Below are 16,824 nucleotides of genomic sequence, written 5' to 3' on the forward strand. Positions count from 1 at the left end.
GAGCAATGGTTCTCAAACTCTTTTCACAAAGTACCACTTCAGTAAACATTTGGCTCTCCAACCACAATGATAAGGACTAATATTAAAATGCAGTAGTGTAGTAGGCTTAAATATTCATAAAAAAAGACAGTGTTTTTTTTTAAAAAGTACATTTAATATATTGGCCACTGAAATATTACAGACAATGCAAAAACGATACTCCGTATACAGTACATATTTACAGACTTTTACAGCATCCACGGCAACATCACATCGGTGTGTATTTTCAGAGCATTTATAACAATGATCAAATATTTGATTTGTGGCTTCTTAGGCCAGTTCAGTTCTTAATTAGTTAAAACTTTTCAAGTGTGTTTGGGAAATGAACTGCAAACACACTGCCAGGCATAGATGTGAAGTCAAGGAAAACAACTTTACCCAATATGTCATCCAAGGATACTACTGTACTGGCAGAGGTTTCCAATAGGGGAATAACATGACTGCATGTACCATTTGTTACACTATCTTGCAGCAAAGAAAAACCTGCATGTTTAAATTCACGAACGGGGGCCCATTTGGCACATGAATGTGCTATGGTAAAGAAATCAATCTGTTCATACTTTGTTTGTCCGTCATTTGAAAAAAAACTGTAAAATTGTTTCTTCTATTACCTTTATCATAGTGTTTTGATGTGAGATACTTTCTCTTAACGTGTGCCCTGTGAAAGATGCCTACTGTTCCAGAATTGATGCAGTGACCAGCATGTACAGTATTTGCAATGCAGAGAGGTGAACTGTGTCCAATGGAAGTTCACTAGATGCTCCATATAGTTTAATCCTAGACAAATCTTTGTTTTCCTGACAGAAACTATCATCTTTAGTCATATGTCTGTAAAATTCAGCTATGACATTCCCTGGGTTAATAGTTTGTGAAATAACAGGAATAGACTGCACAAGTTAGACTGCATTTACCATCTGCATAGGTATATTTTGGGTACCATGTATGAGCCTTAACAAATATCCATTTTTGTCTTCAAAGTGGAAACATGAATGTGTCCATAATGGACCAAGGGCCCTGACATTGTCTGCCAGGTGCACAAGAAGGTGTACATTTGCAGTTTCGTACCGCTCACCATAGAGTGTAGCCATTTGAGAACAAACATTCCACAATAGTTTTTCTGCATGATGGATCTGTTCAACCGATATAGAGTCCATCAACAAAATGAAAATGGCTTCACTTAGTAGAAGGAAGTGGTTGTAGTACATTGTTGCAAGAATTCCACGGAAAATAACAGTTTTTTGATTGATTGATTGATTGAGACTTTTATTAGTAGATTGCACAGTACAGTACATATTCCGTACAATTGACCACTAAATGGTAACACCCGAATACGTTTTTCAACTTGTTTAAGTCGGGGTCCACGTTAATCAATTCATGGTCCATAGAACAGCAAAAGATCCCGGTATTCTGATGCTTTAAAAAACATTCTGTGAGATGCCACTGATCGAGGCTATGTAGTTGAGGATGGAGGACAGTCTTCCTGAAATCGCCTGTCAATTTCTTTGGTATTCTTTGCCATGCTAAAGGGCTGACGAGAAAACTCTGTAGAAAACCACAACATCTTCAAAAGGCGCATTTCTTCGAGGAGGACTGAGTGTGTGTAATCTACGGCAGTGCCTTTGATAAGGTTATACATTTTAAGTTTGCTCAGGCAACAGGGACCCTTTACCCCTTTGACAATGGTTTTGGTTTCATTTGCGATTTTTCATATCCAGTACAAACTTTTAATTGGTGCGCAGTGGCCCATTTGGATCTCTATGTTGGAATGGAAATACATGGGTGTATCCTCTTTCCCCGGTTTCCTGGCTGTTCGCATTCATGACATCCAAATTTCCCATTGTATTGCACTGAATTAAGGACTAATGCTTTAGCAGGCAAGTCGCATGTTCCAGCAATGGTGAGCACTTTACACACAAAAGGTTCACATGTCAACTCTGCAGGTTGCACAATAATTCCATTGTCTGCAAGCTTACTCAGTGTGTCACTTAGTGGTCTCAAAAATGTACCGTATTTTCCGGAGTATAAGTCACACCGACAGAAAATGCATAATAAAGAAGGAAAAAAACATATACTGTATAAGTCGCATTTTTTGGGGAAATGTATTTGATAAAACCCAACACCAAGAATAGACATTCGAAAGGCAATTTAAAATAAATAAAGAATAGTGAACAACAGACTGAATAAGTGTACGTTATATGAGGCATAAATAACCAACTGAGAACGTGCCTGGTATGTTAACGTAACATATTATGGTAAGAGTCATTCAAATAACTATAACATATAGAACATGCTATACGTTTACCAAACAATCCGTCACTCCTAATCGCTAAATCCCATGAAATCTTATACGTCTAGTCTCTTACGTGAATGAGCTAAATAATATTTGATATTTTACGCTAATGTGTTAATAATTTCACACATAAGTCGCTCCTGACCATAAGTCGCACCCCTGGCCAAACTATGAAAAAAACTGTGACTTATAGTCCGAAACATACGGTAACCATGGATGGTTTTGAATCCCCATACCAAAGTCCAGCAAATATCATATTCTCTCTTTTTGTGCGTTCCATGAAGCTTAATTCATTGACGATACATTAAAAAGGCCACACTGAAAACTTGGAAGATTTGAAAATAGGTACCCCATAGGTGTTCCAAGTAAGTGAGATGTTTTTTGGGTCACTAAGAGGACCACCCCTATCGACAAGCTGTTTGTAAACTTTTGCATCATATATAGCTTCAATGTTGTTAGCATCTGCCTTCTTTCTGCTTAATCTAAAGTTAAGCTTCTCCTGAAAACCTGGCTTGAGGAACAATGACCTTATTTGAGCCTTAATTGGAACCTCTATAAAGGATGAGGATCTTTCTTCTGACACACTGGCCCCACAAGACAGGCATTTTATTTGTTTACTTTCTAACGGCCCAAAACAATTACTGCAGTATTTATGTAATAAAATAGGCGATGATGAAGAGCGGGATAAAAAAAGTTTTTGAACCTCTGTACACTGTTAAAGCAGTCTGTATTCAGACTATCGGGACAAAGCAACTTGAACATTTTGAGCAAATCGCTTAGGGCCTAATCAGTGACTTTATGACAGTTTACATAACCCATGATGATCAGAAGGCACTCTGAAACGGTTACTGATGCATTGTCATATATTGGTTTGTCTGTTGTGTCCTAGAAATTTGACTCTTCTGCACACTCCTCACTCAAACTATCTTTAAATCATTCATTAAACGTATGTCCGTCATTGTACAGCCAATCCCCCATATCAGGGAGAGCTTCCGCAAATGATTGAGATGGATCATACTCAGCATCGACATGTAGTTCAGTTGTTAGGCCATCAGGAGGATCTATGAGGGCTGATCTGGAAAATGGTTTTCCATTGTCTTTGATAGAGTCAAAAGTAGAAATATTTTCATGTGCTGAAATTAAAATAGAATACAAATCATTAAAGGTTTTTTATAACATTTTGTCACAAGGATAAAACGTATAACGTCTCAGCATATCGCTCACATTCTTACACTCAAAAATGTATCATATTTTAGCAGGATTTGCTTTGTGACAAAATTCACAACAAAACATTAGTCAGACACAGAAGACGGTGGGTGTACCTGGCAGGTAGGGAGAGGCTTGATGTTCCAGAGTAGTACATCCTGCATGGACACCTGGAGGTTGGATGTGTTCCATTTAAAGAGCAGTGTTTTGGGCTCCTTCAGGAGGCACCGCCTCCTGCAGTGTTCCCCTGCTGCTACCTCCTGCCACAAAGAAGAGGAACCAAAAAACTCAAAAGATTAAAATTATTTAAAAAAAGAAGAAAACATGCAAAACAAGAAGCAAGTGGACATAAATTGAACACATTATACAAATCCAGCTAATGGAATGCAATTACTTTTTCCCCCACATCTAATCGCATTATAGTTCATGTTTACATATCTTCTGTGTTTGTGGTAACACATAATCCACAGTATTAAATGTAACTCATAACAATTCAACACACACTATAAAAAGAAAGTGTGGAACTTTAGTGATAAACAATGCCAATTATTAGTAAATACAAAGCAGCAAACCAAACCTATGAGAAAGGATCTTGACGAGGGATGCAACATTATTGTAAATATTGCGTTATTTTGGCTTCAACATTCTCACAATAATGCCGTGATGTGTGACGCTATCAAACGAGATCTCTCGTCAGTGTGTTTTTTTCTGACAATATTAAGTGGGCTGATCTGAGGAGTAAACTCGATATCCCATGATAACCCGCGCAGTGTGGGACAACACAGTTCAAACAGGGGACATTATATAGAGGAAGTGTGCAGGAGTGACGGGAACGTTGGTGCTTCGTAGATCCGAGGAATTGTTGCTGTGAAATATCTCTGTGCCTATAACTGCCGTGTTAGATTAAACTAAAATAAAGTCTGCATACTGCAAGGTAAAGCATGCCACGTTCATCCCGACCATTTCCAAGTCGACCCAGAGCCGTTGCAGCTCACCAGAGGAAATGCACAAAATAAGAAATGTGCCGACACTACACACCACGATGTCTACAATAAGTTAGGGAATATGAGTAATATATTAGAATGAGTTATATGTTAGAACCGTTTTTGGAAAATATTGTTGACGTGAAACCAAGACGCCAGCAAAGGAAAATATCCATTTGTGAGGTATTTACATGATTAAAAGTCAAATTATTAGTTACCTGTAACTCTTAAGAATCAGTATTCTACAAACTAATACAAAAATGTCCACTGCAAAGGACAGTTTCTTAGGAAGTTAAAAGTTTAAAGACACTAAACTAAACAGCAGTGATGTAACAATATCAAAATGTCATATCACCGTTACTGTGACCAAAATGATCACTGTTTGCATTATCATCGCAGTATTGTTGAATGTGCTCAAAAAGTAATCATATCCAAACTCATACCAAGTTGTATTAAAAAAAACCTTACCAGACACACAATATAGTTTCTTGGCAGAAGAAACATTATTGTTTTACATTTGTTACACTGAATGTTTACTGTTTATGTCAGTTTAAGACACTTATTTGAAAGTTTTGGTTTTTGTTTGTCTTTGTGTGTTACTTGAAATTCTGGATGATTTTGCACCATTCCTTTGTACTTAAAATACCTGTTTATAATAATAAATAGGACTACAACATATGAACATTATGTTTGTGTTCAATTACAGTAAGTGTGTTTATCGTAAACACTCCTGCCACTTCATTTAACACACTTTGACATTTTTGTAACAATATCTTACCGTGGCTTTAACACTGTGACAATATCATACCGTGAAATGTTGATATTGTTACATCCCTAATCATGATCTGATGTTACTTACCAGCATTAACTTGAAGATGAAAAGGTTCAAATAAGATTAATTACACATGCTGAGATAACTCATATTTCAAGTTTCATTCTTCATACGTAATGCTACTGTATTCAGGGTAAAAGAAAGCAATATTTCCATGCTTGTTCCTGACACACTGTGGACAGCTTTTTAGCCATCTATCTGGTCTGTAAATCTCAATCAGAACTAATTCACATAAACAAAGAACACGCATATACATATAACTTACTTAGACATTGCTCATCAGTCTCCACGTTCACATTGGTGGCTGCAGGACGGAATGACTGCAGGAAGAAAAATAAAGTATCACATATTATATCTGCTGCCAGCTTAATGCACCACCACTATGCCAGTCTACTCACCAATTGTACAGTCCTTCTTGATCGTTTATTTGAGTTGACTTATTTACCAGTTCTTCTCCATCGTTTTCCAGGTTTTCGTTTTGTCATTTCGACACTCCAATACTATGTAAATACAGACACAATTTTCTGGACTATACAGTGTGACTTCTTAAATGTAAAACTCCATATTATATTGAAGCAGTGTTTGTTCAGTAATTTATATTGTTACACTTCCAATGTTCTCTGTACATTTATTTCTATCATTGTTATTTCACTATGGGATGTATAAAGTGTATCTTATCACTTGCGATGCAAATAAACTCAAACTCAACTCAACTCGGTGGAGGTGAGTATTGTAGCGGCTGGCTACGGGGTGTTAGCCAATGACTTTGGCTGGGGGGCGGGACTTCCGGGAGGGATAGGGTAGTGACGTTGATAATAGGGAGTGGTGGTTCAAGTTTTGCCGGGAAAAGGGTTAGAGTCTAACCTTTTTCCCGACAAAATTACATCTTGTGCAATAAAGACAAGACAAACAAAGAAGTCGTATGAGCCTGCATTCCTGGGATTATTACAGTATCATAGCTTCTAGCAAGGTGGTTGCACCGTTGAATGCAGCATTTATAGCTCAATTTTCGTAACACGGTGACGTTACAGCAGTTTAAAAAATACTAACTCGTGTGTGTTAAAGTAATTTAAATACCAAAACAATAAATGGTATTACTTACTTTCAGTCGTTATTCCTTCGATGCAGAATTGTTTCTTCCAATCGAAATCACGTCACATCCGCCCACTAAATGCGCATGCGTGTTTTCAAGGAAGAGCAAATCTCGCGAGAATGTTGGTGAGACAGATCCACATCTCAAAATTTAGATTAAGTTGATTTTCTCCTTATATGTCCATTTGAAAATAGCCATTTTTGGCTATGTGTAACTTTCAAAGGAAGGCAATTCAGAAAATTCACGCCTTCTATCAGACAGCGGCGGACATGACGCGTTGTTTGCCATCAACGTCAGAAGAAGAAGAAGCGGGAAAACAGTAGGTGGCGTAATATTTTAACGTTGTGTGCGCCAACCTCGAACTAAAACGAAGAAGAAGAAGAAAGCGAAGAAGAAAGAGAAGAAGAAGCGGGAAAGTTTTTGGAAACGACGACCGCAACGCTTGCGACAGAAGACTTGGAGAGGTAAGTATCCTAATATGTTTTAGTTGGTCAACCATGTAATGTTGTGAAGTGAAAATATTTAACTGTTGTGACAACGAGTGGTCCTTTAGGAGGTTGCGGTAACGCTAATGGCGTCTGCCCAACAAGTAATGTTAGTATACATAATGACCTTCACAATTTGATTCTACAGTGCATATTAATTTGGGGGTTTGACTTAAAAATGTTTTACAATACTGATGTAGGTAAAGTAACAATCGACAAAGAAGGTCCGGGCTGCATTTTATTGGTATGGCTGGCTAGTAATAAATAAGAGATGACATCCAAAAGTGTTCAATGATTAACAAATTTGCTCCGCCATTTTGAAAGCAGCAGTACATTTGATTACTCGTTGGCAGTGGCCAGTATGTTTTGTATCATGCTATTGATTTTATAAACTGCATATATATTGGAAAATGAAGTAGCTATGTGTGTAAAATTTGAAACATTCATTCATTTAAATGAAACCAGTATTATCAGACAGGTCTTGTTAAGACTAGTAACGTGATATAAGATTCATTTTCCTGTGATATGTGTTTAAAAAGTTATGATTGTCTTAACCTGGTCAAAATGCACCAATTTATGGTCAACCTCTTCAATACAAAGTCATTGGGGCTCGATATTTTATTCATGACCTTTTTTGTTAAAAATGCCATAACTTTCTTAATATGTACCCTATTATAAAAAGGTGCCATCAATCCCCCCGCAACCCAAAATAGATAATAATTAAAATAAGAATTAAACTGTCTGGGTTGAGTTTTTTTTTACTATAGCTAGAACGATCATAAACAATCATTTTGTTTACTTGTTTTTGACAGAAGTTAAATATGCTTCACCCAAATAGTTAACATCCATATGGAGTGACCCCATATATGTAAATACTTTCCATTTATATTATAGTTCAATCCATCTATTTTCTACTGCTTTTCCCTTCCGTGTCGAGGGGGGTGCTGGAGCCTATCCCAGCTGCGCTCGGGCGAAGGCGGGGTACACCCTGGACAAGTCCACACAGATCGACAGACAACATTTACACACTCGCGTTAATTTAGTGTTGCCAATCAACCTATCCCCAGTTTGTGATCCAAAATTTGTTTTTTCATTAACAGGATGGACAAAAAGAAAATTACAACAAAAAAGAGGTTAAGAGTTCCCACAAAGAAAATGAAGGACCTGCATAATTCTCCTCCCCCAAGTGAGCAATCTGGTAAGTCTCTATGTATGTGTGGCAAAGCGGACTACGGATAAAACAAATTGCAGTGTAACATGTAGCTAACAAACTGGAAACAGGACTTTATTAGTTTGTTTAGTATTTAAAGAACAGCTGAGAATGCCACCTTGGGAAAGTCGCCCCAAGGAAGTTAGGTAACAGTACCCTAATTGTAATGAGGCCACACACCTCTAAGACAGCGATGGGCAAGCTCATCCTACTGCATATGCTTTAAAATGCATATAGGGATGGGGAGAGGAAATAATCATAACATTGTTGTCCAAATGAGGTGACAAATACCAGTCCAAATTTGTATACTCAAATAAAACATTTTAAACACTTTCTCTTTTGCACTCTCTCTTTCAGGGTGTTTGGCATTCGTCAGATGGGAGGACGGTTATACCGGCAAAATCTGTAGACATTTTGTCAAGATATGAAGCTCCTGTGCAGATCTTAGATCTTAGAACAGGAGATTCTGTTTTAGCAAATTGGTCAGATGGTAAATTTTATAGGGCAACTGTTGAATATATTTCAGGAAAAGATCAGACTCAGTCACCAAAAGGCTGCCAAACTCCGCAGGAGTCATTTTTAAATATGTTGGAAGCCCATGAGCCATCACACTCAACATCAGGGTCTGACACCATTACAGTAGATCGGAACCCACTGTCTGAACATGATAGTATCACAGCGCTGAATCTATCAAGTGACGGGGCACTTGTAACAGGCAGCAACACTGTTGGACCACCACCACCCTATGGGTAAGCTTCACATTTATTACCTCATGCCTATGGGGCTACAAGTTCAAAACTCTTTATAAAATCAAATTTGGTAAATTTCCAAACCAAAAAAACAGCATTAACTGAACAATTATTTTATCTGCCATCAAATAATTGTTTCAGTAAATAGTATGTGAATGACAAATACAAATATTTAATGTATTTCATTGCCCAAAACCCAACATCTGTATCCACTTTGATTTCAGGATTAAAAGTTCTGAACTTGTTGACCCTGAAAACAATTATTTGCCATCATTTTATTACTTTTTAACCATGGTCAAAATGTTCATAGAGTGTAAATATCCACTCTACAATCTCATGTGTCAAAACTAGGGAGTAACAAAATGAACATTTCATGTCATGGTTACAATTGTTATCACAGTATTGATGAATGTGCTCAAGAAGTACTTGAACACACACTGAAATCTTATAAACAAGTTTTGTTGAGGAAAAAAAATTGTTACACAATATGTACTTTCTTAATAGAAGAAATCTAAGTTTTTAAACATTCAGTTTCACGTCAAAATATAAATTCCGCATTTTTTTAAATTAAATATAAATAAAAAATATATAGAAATATAAATACAAGTAGTGTAAGGATGGGAGTTGAAGGATGTCAAAAAACAGAGCTAACTTTGCTTTCTTATCAGCAATCGAGCATTAACGAAACACCCTTGGGTTCTCAGAGCAACACACAACACCGGAAATGTGTCCCGTGAAACCTGTCCGACCGGAGCTTTCAACAATAACAAAAGTTCCATGGATGAATTAAGTAAACAATATCAAAAAATAGGATCCTAACAAAATTTGTGGAACGCTTGCATGGGAGCACTACGTGCGGATAGAAATGTTCCTCTTTTTTGTGAATTTTCCTCTTCTTTTGTCAAAGGTTGCTCACATGCCTGTACTTCCTCTGTGAAATAAAGGAGGTAGGGCGGAAATCTCAATAAGCAATAGTTTAAAAAAACATATTTAAACCAAATATAAGTACTGGTTTGACAGTTTATACTTAATTGTACATTTCATAAATAATCCTGAGATATATAAAGTAATAACTTTTTGGTGATAGTCAATATGTATAACTTAATATTAAAAAATCTGTCATAATCTGTTAGTTGGTATTGTTGACCAAGTGAGTTGTTTATTTCCTTGCAGTCAAGATGATTTCATCTTCAGTATTGGTCCAGTTCCTTTGTGTTTGATGTGAAATGTTTCTGTTTAGGAGTACCGTACAGAACGATTATAGATATGGTAAATTTTGGTCATGGTACATTTATTTTCATTATTGGTACGTCCATCATAGAGTAAGGAGAACAAATAATTTATGCACTCCTGATTTTGTAGATTGAGGTCTGTTACTTATATTATTATTATTATTATTAATAATAATAATATCATTATAGGCACACTTCAATTGTAAGTGATAGAATCCAAAACAAAAATCACATTGTATGAATTTTTTTTAAAGTAATTGATGTGCATCTTATTGCATGAAATCCATATTTTATACTTCAGATAAATGAGGTAAAAAGCGGAAAAAAATGCAAATTACCTGAAAATCATACAATGTCATTTTTTGTTTTGTTTTATATTTTACAGAATCACCAGTCTATTAAATACTTGTTCTCCTTTGGCCGCTGGAAGTTAAAATGCGGGTCAATTCAGTAATTTTTTTGTAGTTCAGTATTTCTCATCTCTTTTGATATTGCATATATATATATGGACAAGTTGGGTTTATAGAATGGTAATCTATGGTTCAATGAAATTTCATGATAGGTTTACCAAAGAGGGAACCATCGGTCCATCACCCTACAGCGGCAATACAGCCATACCATCACCGTATGGCCTCCACGTCAATTGTCAATTTCTCTATGGGGGCCATACATCTAGCCTACCACCGTATGGCCTCAACATCAAAGGTCCATCCCCCTACGAAGACCATGCATCCTGCCCATCACTGCATGACTTCAACACCGCTGGCCCATCACCAAATGTCTACAACACCTCTGGTCCTTCACCCGGCGTACACACCCCGCTAGCTGGCAAGCTATCTGGGTTAATCCACCTGACAAAAAAACCCCAGCTTTCCTGAGAGATGCAGGCAACCCATCTGTCGAGGACACTATCTCATATCGACCGCAGGCAGAAAAATCATGGACGCCATGTGATGGATGTAGGAAGGAGTTCGAAAAAATCCTGCGAGAAAAGCAACGAATCGAAGTAGTCCTCTTGAAAATAGGCAAGTAATTCATGCTAATTTGTTCATGATGTAATTGTTATGTTTACTTACATTTGTGATTGTGACTTAACACATTATTTTCTCATTCTGGTATTGTTTGTGCTATTTTTTTCCCTTTCAGATCCGGGCCAAGTCAGAGTACTCCAAACTCTCTGCGACCTGGAGACAATTACAGCGATGGCCCTCCTCAACAATCGGGCCAGCAGGTACTCTTTCCTGAGTGCGGCATATTCATATCATCGTTCCACCTTGCTGCCATGAGTCATGCTTCAAAGCCCAATTGTATGCGTCTATTCCACGCACTTTTTGACCAGTTTTTTACACTTGAGTGTCAAAATTCTGTCCCTTTTGGTCGCCCTGGAAACAAACCTGCTGGAACAGGAAAGCGCATCCTTGACCGGAAAAAAGTTGAAGGAATCCTAAGTAAGTTTTCCAGAACTGAGGGTGTTTTCAGGCCAAAATTGTGTAACAATAATTAAATAGAAGTTCAATACAAAAAAGTTTGATCCCTTATTGATTACAGCACACTAGAAGCATAACTGAATGTTACATAATTACAGTTTGTGATTGGCCAAAAAACTAGCTTTGTGATAAGCAATATAGTGTTATGTCCATCAACTTGAAGTGTGGTTGTGTGTATTAATGTACTGTATGTCCAGGGTTTCCGCAAGGCATTAAATGGATTTTGCGTAAATTAAGGCCTTAAACGGCAATAAAAAGCATTAAATGCGTTGTCCAGAGGCATTTAAAAAATGTAATACAATTGTAGCACATGACCGATAGTCAATATGTTAAACGGTAAATGAAAATTAACTTAAGAACGTTACAGTCATCGAAATTGCTACGTCTGTCTGTGTGTTTCTTTTTTTTAGCTGTAGTTGTTAAACTGCATACAAGAGGTATTGTAAGGTGGGAACGCGACAAAAGCACTGCCTCGATACGGCAAAATGAAACTGCACTGGGGGCCTAAACTTTTCCATTCTTTGGTCACTGTAGGTGTGTAGTCCTTAAAGGGAAACTTCGGTTTTTTTCAACCTGGGCCCTGTTTTCATAATTTTTTCTGTATATGTGAGTGCTGGATAAAACATTTTTTGAGGTCGCGCCAGTATTGAGCAGGGCAGGCAGCCTCCAGCCCAGCTAACGCTCGTACACAGGGCAACTGGCTCTCGTCAAAATTCGGCCTATAAACATGCATTTTTTTCACACTGACAGGCTCAGATAGTTACAATGAGTGTCCGACAACATACTAGAAAGGAGAAATTAACGTATGTCTCTACCTTTAGCTGGAGATCGCTGTTTGTTGTGAGCTGTGTCCAAATCTCACCACGCTACAAATCTCGTTCCGAAATCTCGCGATAACTCGCGACAAAACACCGGTGGAAAAACAGTTACCTGACTGAGGTGAAGAGAGATGACTGAAGTGATTTTCTGTTGGATTACCGAAGACTGTTATTTTAGTTTTATAGAAAAGTTTGTTTGTTTGTCTGTCATGGCTGAATTTTTGCCTGATGTGGACGATTTGATTTGTCGCGAGTTATCGCGAGATTTCGGAACGAGATTTGTAGCGTGGTGAGATTTGGACACAGCTCACAACAAACAGCGATCTCCAGCTAAAGGTAGAGACATACGTTAATTTCTCCTTTCTAGTATGTTGTCGGACACTCATTGTAACTATCTGAGCCTGTCAGTGTGAAAAAAATGCATGTTTATAGGCCGAATTTTGACGAGAGCCAGTTGCCCTGTGTACGAGCGTTAGCTGGGCTGGAGGCTGCCTGCCCTGCTCAATACTGGCGCGACCTCAAAAAATGTTTTATCCAGCACTCACATATACAAAAAAAATTATGAAAACAGGGCCCAGGTTGAAAAAAACCGAAGTTTCCCTTTAACTGTGACACCATGTCAGAATAATGGGGAAGCTGAGCTTTTTTCATACACAACTCGTTTATTTCAATCACCTCCACTTCAACACATATGAGCTAACTTGGCTAACATTAGCAACTGTCGTGACGCAGACGCCTCAAGTGATCTACGCTGGCTTAGGATGGACAAACAAGGCAATTTTCACAGCAGACCACAATTCTTTTATTCTCTGATGTTCCCACAATAAATGAATACAAGACATGACACTCGATGCATAACTTGCTATTTACTGTAAACATTTTAAACAACAGAGAGGGTGTAAACTACAATATATTTAATATGTTTAATTGACATACCTTTTTTTTTGCATCTTATTGGCATTTTTCCAAATATCGTTCTGTATTTTTCTAAAATGTCTACGGCCATGCACAGTCAAAACACCAGATGCTACTCCAGAAAAATAAATAAATACAAATACATTCTCCAATTAATTAGCTTTGTAAGCCAATTCTAATACACTAGGTAGTAACAGTTAATGTAAACTTTTCAACTAATTAACTTGTCTAATGCTTACAACTGTGTGAATACAGATAATTGTAAGCTTTTGACTATATATAAAATAACTATATGCAGTTGCACATGGGCATTACATTTTTTTAAGTACCAAAAAATGGGATTAAAAAGCATTAAATTAGATTTGCATTATTATTATTATTGCATTGCATAGATTTGATACCTGTAGAAACTCGGATGTGGCAAAATTACGAATGCCTGATTATTATGTTCTTGTCTTACAGCGTATGTCCTGAGATGCGGTACCCTTCCTGATTGGGACAATATTAGGGATGGGCGATACCACACTTTTAGGATTCGATACGATACCGATACTTTTTCTTGCATTTTCATCGATACCGATACCAATAATTTGTTGTTGGCAATTTTTTGTCAGTCAAAAATAGTATTACTATTGTTATTATTTAAGACAAATCACAAGACAAATACAGACCATTTATACCACATTTATTATGGTCAATATATAATAAGAGTAAAATTAAAATAAATAACATAAATATGAAAAATAAATTAAATATTATATATAATAATAACTATATATTATATATAATAATAATTAAATATTAGGGCTTTCCAATTAACAGTCAAATCCGAATTGCAAGAAGCTGCAGTTATTTTTTAAAGTTTGTGATATAATTAGCAACTAATGAAATATGAAATAGGCTAATGTTTTCGAAATGTAAGAAATCATGTTACAGATTAAAACCAAAATCACATTCAATCATATATTCAAGATTTTCTTGGAAAAAAATAAAACTAATGCAAAGATGAAGAATCTCCAAATTGTATCTCTTTCTTATCTTGTTTTAAATACTCAAGCAATTTTCAACTAACAGTAAATTCCCCTGTGTGGAAATTATTTGAATTTAGGATAATCATTTAAACAAAAATATTCAGTAAACATTACTAAAAAAAAAACAATGCCTGTTTTAAGTCAACAATTGGACAACACTGGATATGCCTGGCTGCATCGCTGTCGGCTGGCTGTGTGTGTGTTGCACGTTGACGACGCTCATTCGCTGTCTCCTGTCACGTGACTGGGCCAGCTCTATACTCTGCCAGGTACAGGGGTGTCCCAGCGCATAGTAAGTTAAGTAAGTCATCAAAAACATCTGAAAGTGATGCTTGCACCCCCCACACGCCGTTTTTTAGTTTATATCGATACTTTTTTCAGAAAAGTGATGCCAAATGAGTAGCGTGTGAGTATCGATATATCGATACCACAGGATCGATATGCACATCCCTAGACAATATTGAGGAGGCCAAGCTCAAGAAAGCTTTGGTAAACAAATGTCGGGCCAGAGCAGGTTTTAAGTAGGCCCTTGTAACTGCCAAGTTCATTCTGGGGTAGGATGTTTCCTTTGTAAACATGTTAATATTTTGGTCTGGGGTTGCACAGTATATATTGTATAAAATTGCCATATGATGTAGCTTTTAGTACCACGTTATACTGTGACAATGCATATTGAGCTGTGCTGTGTCTCGCAAATTTGGCACCGATGCAACCTCACTAACAAGCTAGCGGCTAATATCCCTTCACAGTGCAAAGCTGTTTCCAAATAAAAACATAATACAACTGGAAATGACGCAGTATGTTACTGCTTACATAATCAGGTATATTAGTAGCTTTTGTAACCAATTTCAAAATGTTTCAATGATCATTTATGTACCAAATGTTATATTGTTATTGCAGGAGGCTGTTCTATTGTTTACAACAGTGTTTCTTAATCACAGGGCTGGGGCCCACTGTTTGGCTGCGAGTACCCCTTGGGGGCCGCCAACAAATATCTGTTTCTTAGCTGTGGTCGGTTCATATGGGCCGCAATGGTACTCAGTTTTAACACACTTTAGTGTAAGATGACTAATTCAGTGTTTGTATTTGAGTGGATCCCAAACCCCTTTGTAGTGGAAAAGTTGGTTGGGCCCCAAGGTAAAAAATGTTAACTATCCCTGGTTTTCAATGTGTGATTATTTTTTGTATGTAGACCAGTTCCAAACAGCCCGGTTACAATTTTATAAATGTATTTCCGTTTTTGCTTGGAATATTTAAAAAATGGAAAATGTTACTCACCCTCTTACTGAGATGAATTCAGGTGGGGTTTTTTAACTACGGTACATGGTTTGCTCAACAAGGAGTTAAAAAAACTACACCTGACTTTTTCACTCGGTTGGTAGAGCGGCCGTGCCAGCAACTTGAGGGTTTCAGGTTCGATACCCGCTTCCACCATTCTAGTCACTGCCGTTGTGTCCTTGGGCAAGAAACTTTACCCACCAGCTCCCAGTGCCACCCACACTGGTTTAAATGTAACTTAGATATTGGGTTTCACTATGTAAAGCAATTTGAGTCACTAGAGAAAAGCGCTATATAAATATAATTAACTTCACAACAACAAAGTGAGTACTTGGGGTTAAATTAATTTATATTTGTATTTTTTGTATATTGTTTTCTATGTTGTTTTAATTATTGTGAATGTCAATATGTACATTATGTTTGTAATAATTAACTACATTTAAATTGTTGTATTTAATCTATTTTTATATCTTATGTTTTGTATTTTTGTATAGCCAAATAAAGTTATACACCTTTCAATATTTGAGTATTTTTTTTACTGTTATTTCTAATTAAGTCAGATAATTGAACTCTCAATTTGTTCTCATTATTCTCAAATTTGAGATATGATGGCTTTGTTAAGACATTTAAAGGCCTACTGAAATGATTTTTTTTTATTTAAACGGGAATAGCAGATCCATTCTATGTGTCATACTTGATCATTTCGCGATATTGCCATATTTTTGCTGAAAGGATTTAGTAGAGAAAATCGACGATAAAGTTCGCAACTTTTGCTCGCTGATAAAAAAAGCCTTGCCTGTACCGGAAGTAGCGTGACGTCACAAGCGGTAGTGCTGCTCACAATTCCCCGTTGTTTACAATGGAGCGAGAGAGATTCGGACCGAGAAAGTGACGATTACCCCATTAATTTGAGCGAGGATGAAAGATTCGTAGATGAGGAACGTTACAGTGAAGGACTTGAGAGGCAGTGATGGACGTATCTTTTTTCGCTCTGACCGTAACTTAGGTACAAGCTGGCTCATTGGATTCCACACTCTCTCCTTTTTCTATTGTGTATCACAGATTTGTATTTTAAACCATCTCAGATACTATATCCTCTTGAAAATGAGAGTCGAGAACGCGAAATGGACATTCCCAGTGACTGAACATGTAAATACATGATTAATAATTCAGCTT

The 16,824-nt window shown here is 37.0% G+C and overlaps 1 long non-coding RNA gene across 1 annotated transcript; it reads right to left on the reverse strand.

Moving 5' to 3' along the window:
- Positions 1-226: 226 nt before the first annotated feature.
- On the reverse strand, positions 227-6,613 carry LOC133629947 (uncharacterized). The gene is made up of 5 exons (XR_009821169.1): positions 6,453-6,613; positions 5,749-5,850; positions 5,616-5,670; positions 3,652-3,795; positions 227-3,462 (listed from the first exon to the last, which is right to left on the reverse strand). It is a non-coding gene; the product is annotated as an uncharacterized LOC133629947 (long non-coding RNA).
- Between the last annotated feature and the right edge of the window lie 10,211 nt (positions 6,614-16,824).

The sequence above is a fragment of the Entelurus aequoreus genome, linkage group LG15 (genome assembly GCF_033978785.1).
Source record: "Entelurus aequoreus isolate RoL-2023_Sb linkage group LG15, RoL_Eaeq_v1.1, whole genome shotgun sequence".
Classification (NCBI taxonomy): Eukaryota; Metazoa; Chordata; class Actinopteri; order Syngnathiformes; family Syngnathidae; genus Entelurus; species Entelurus aequoreus.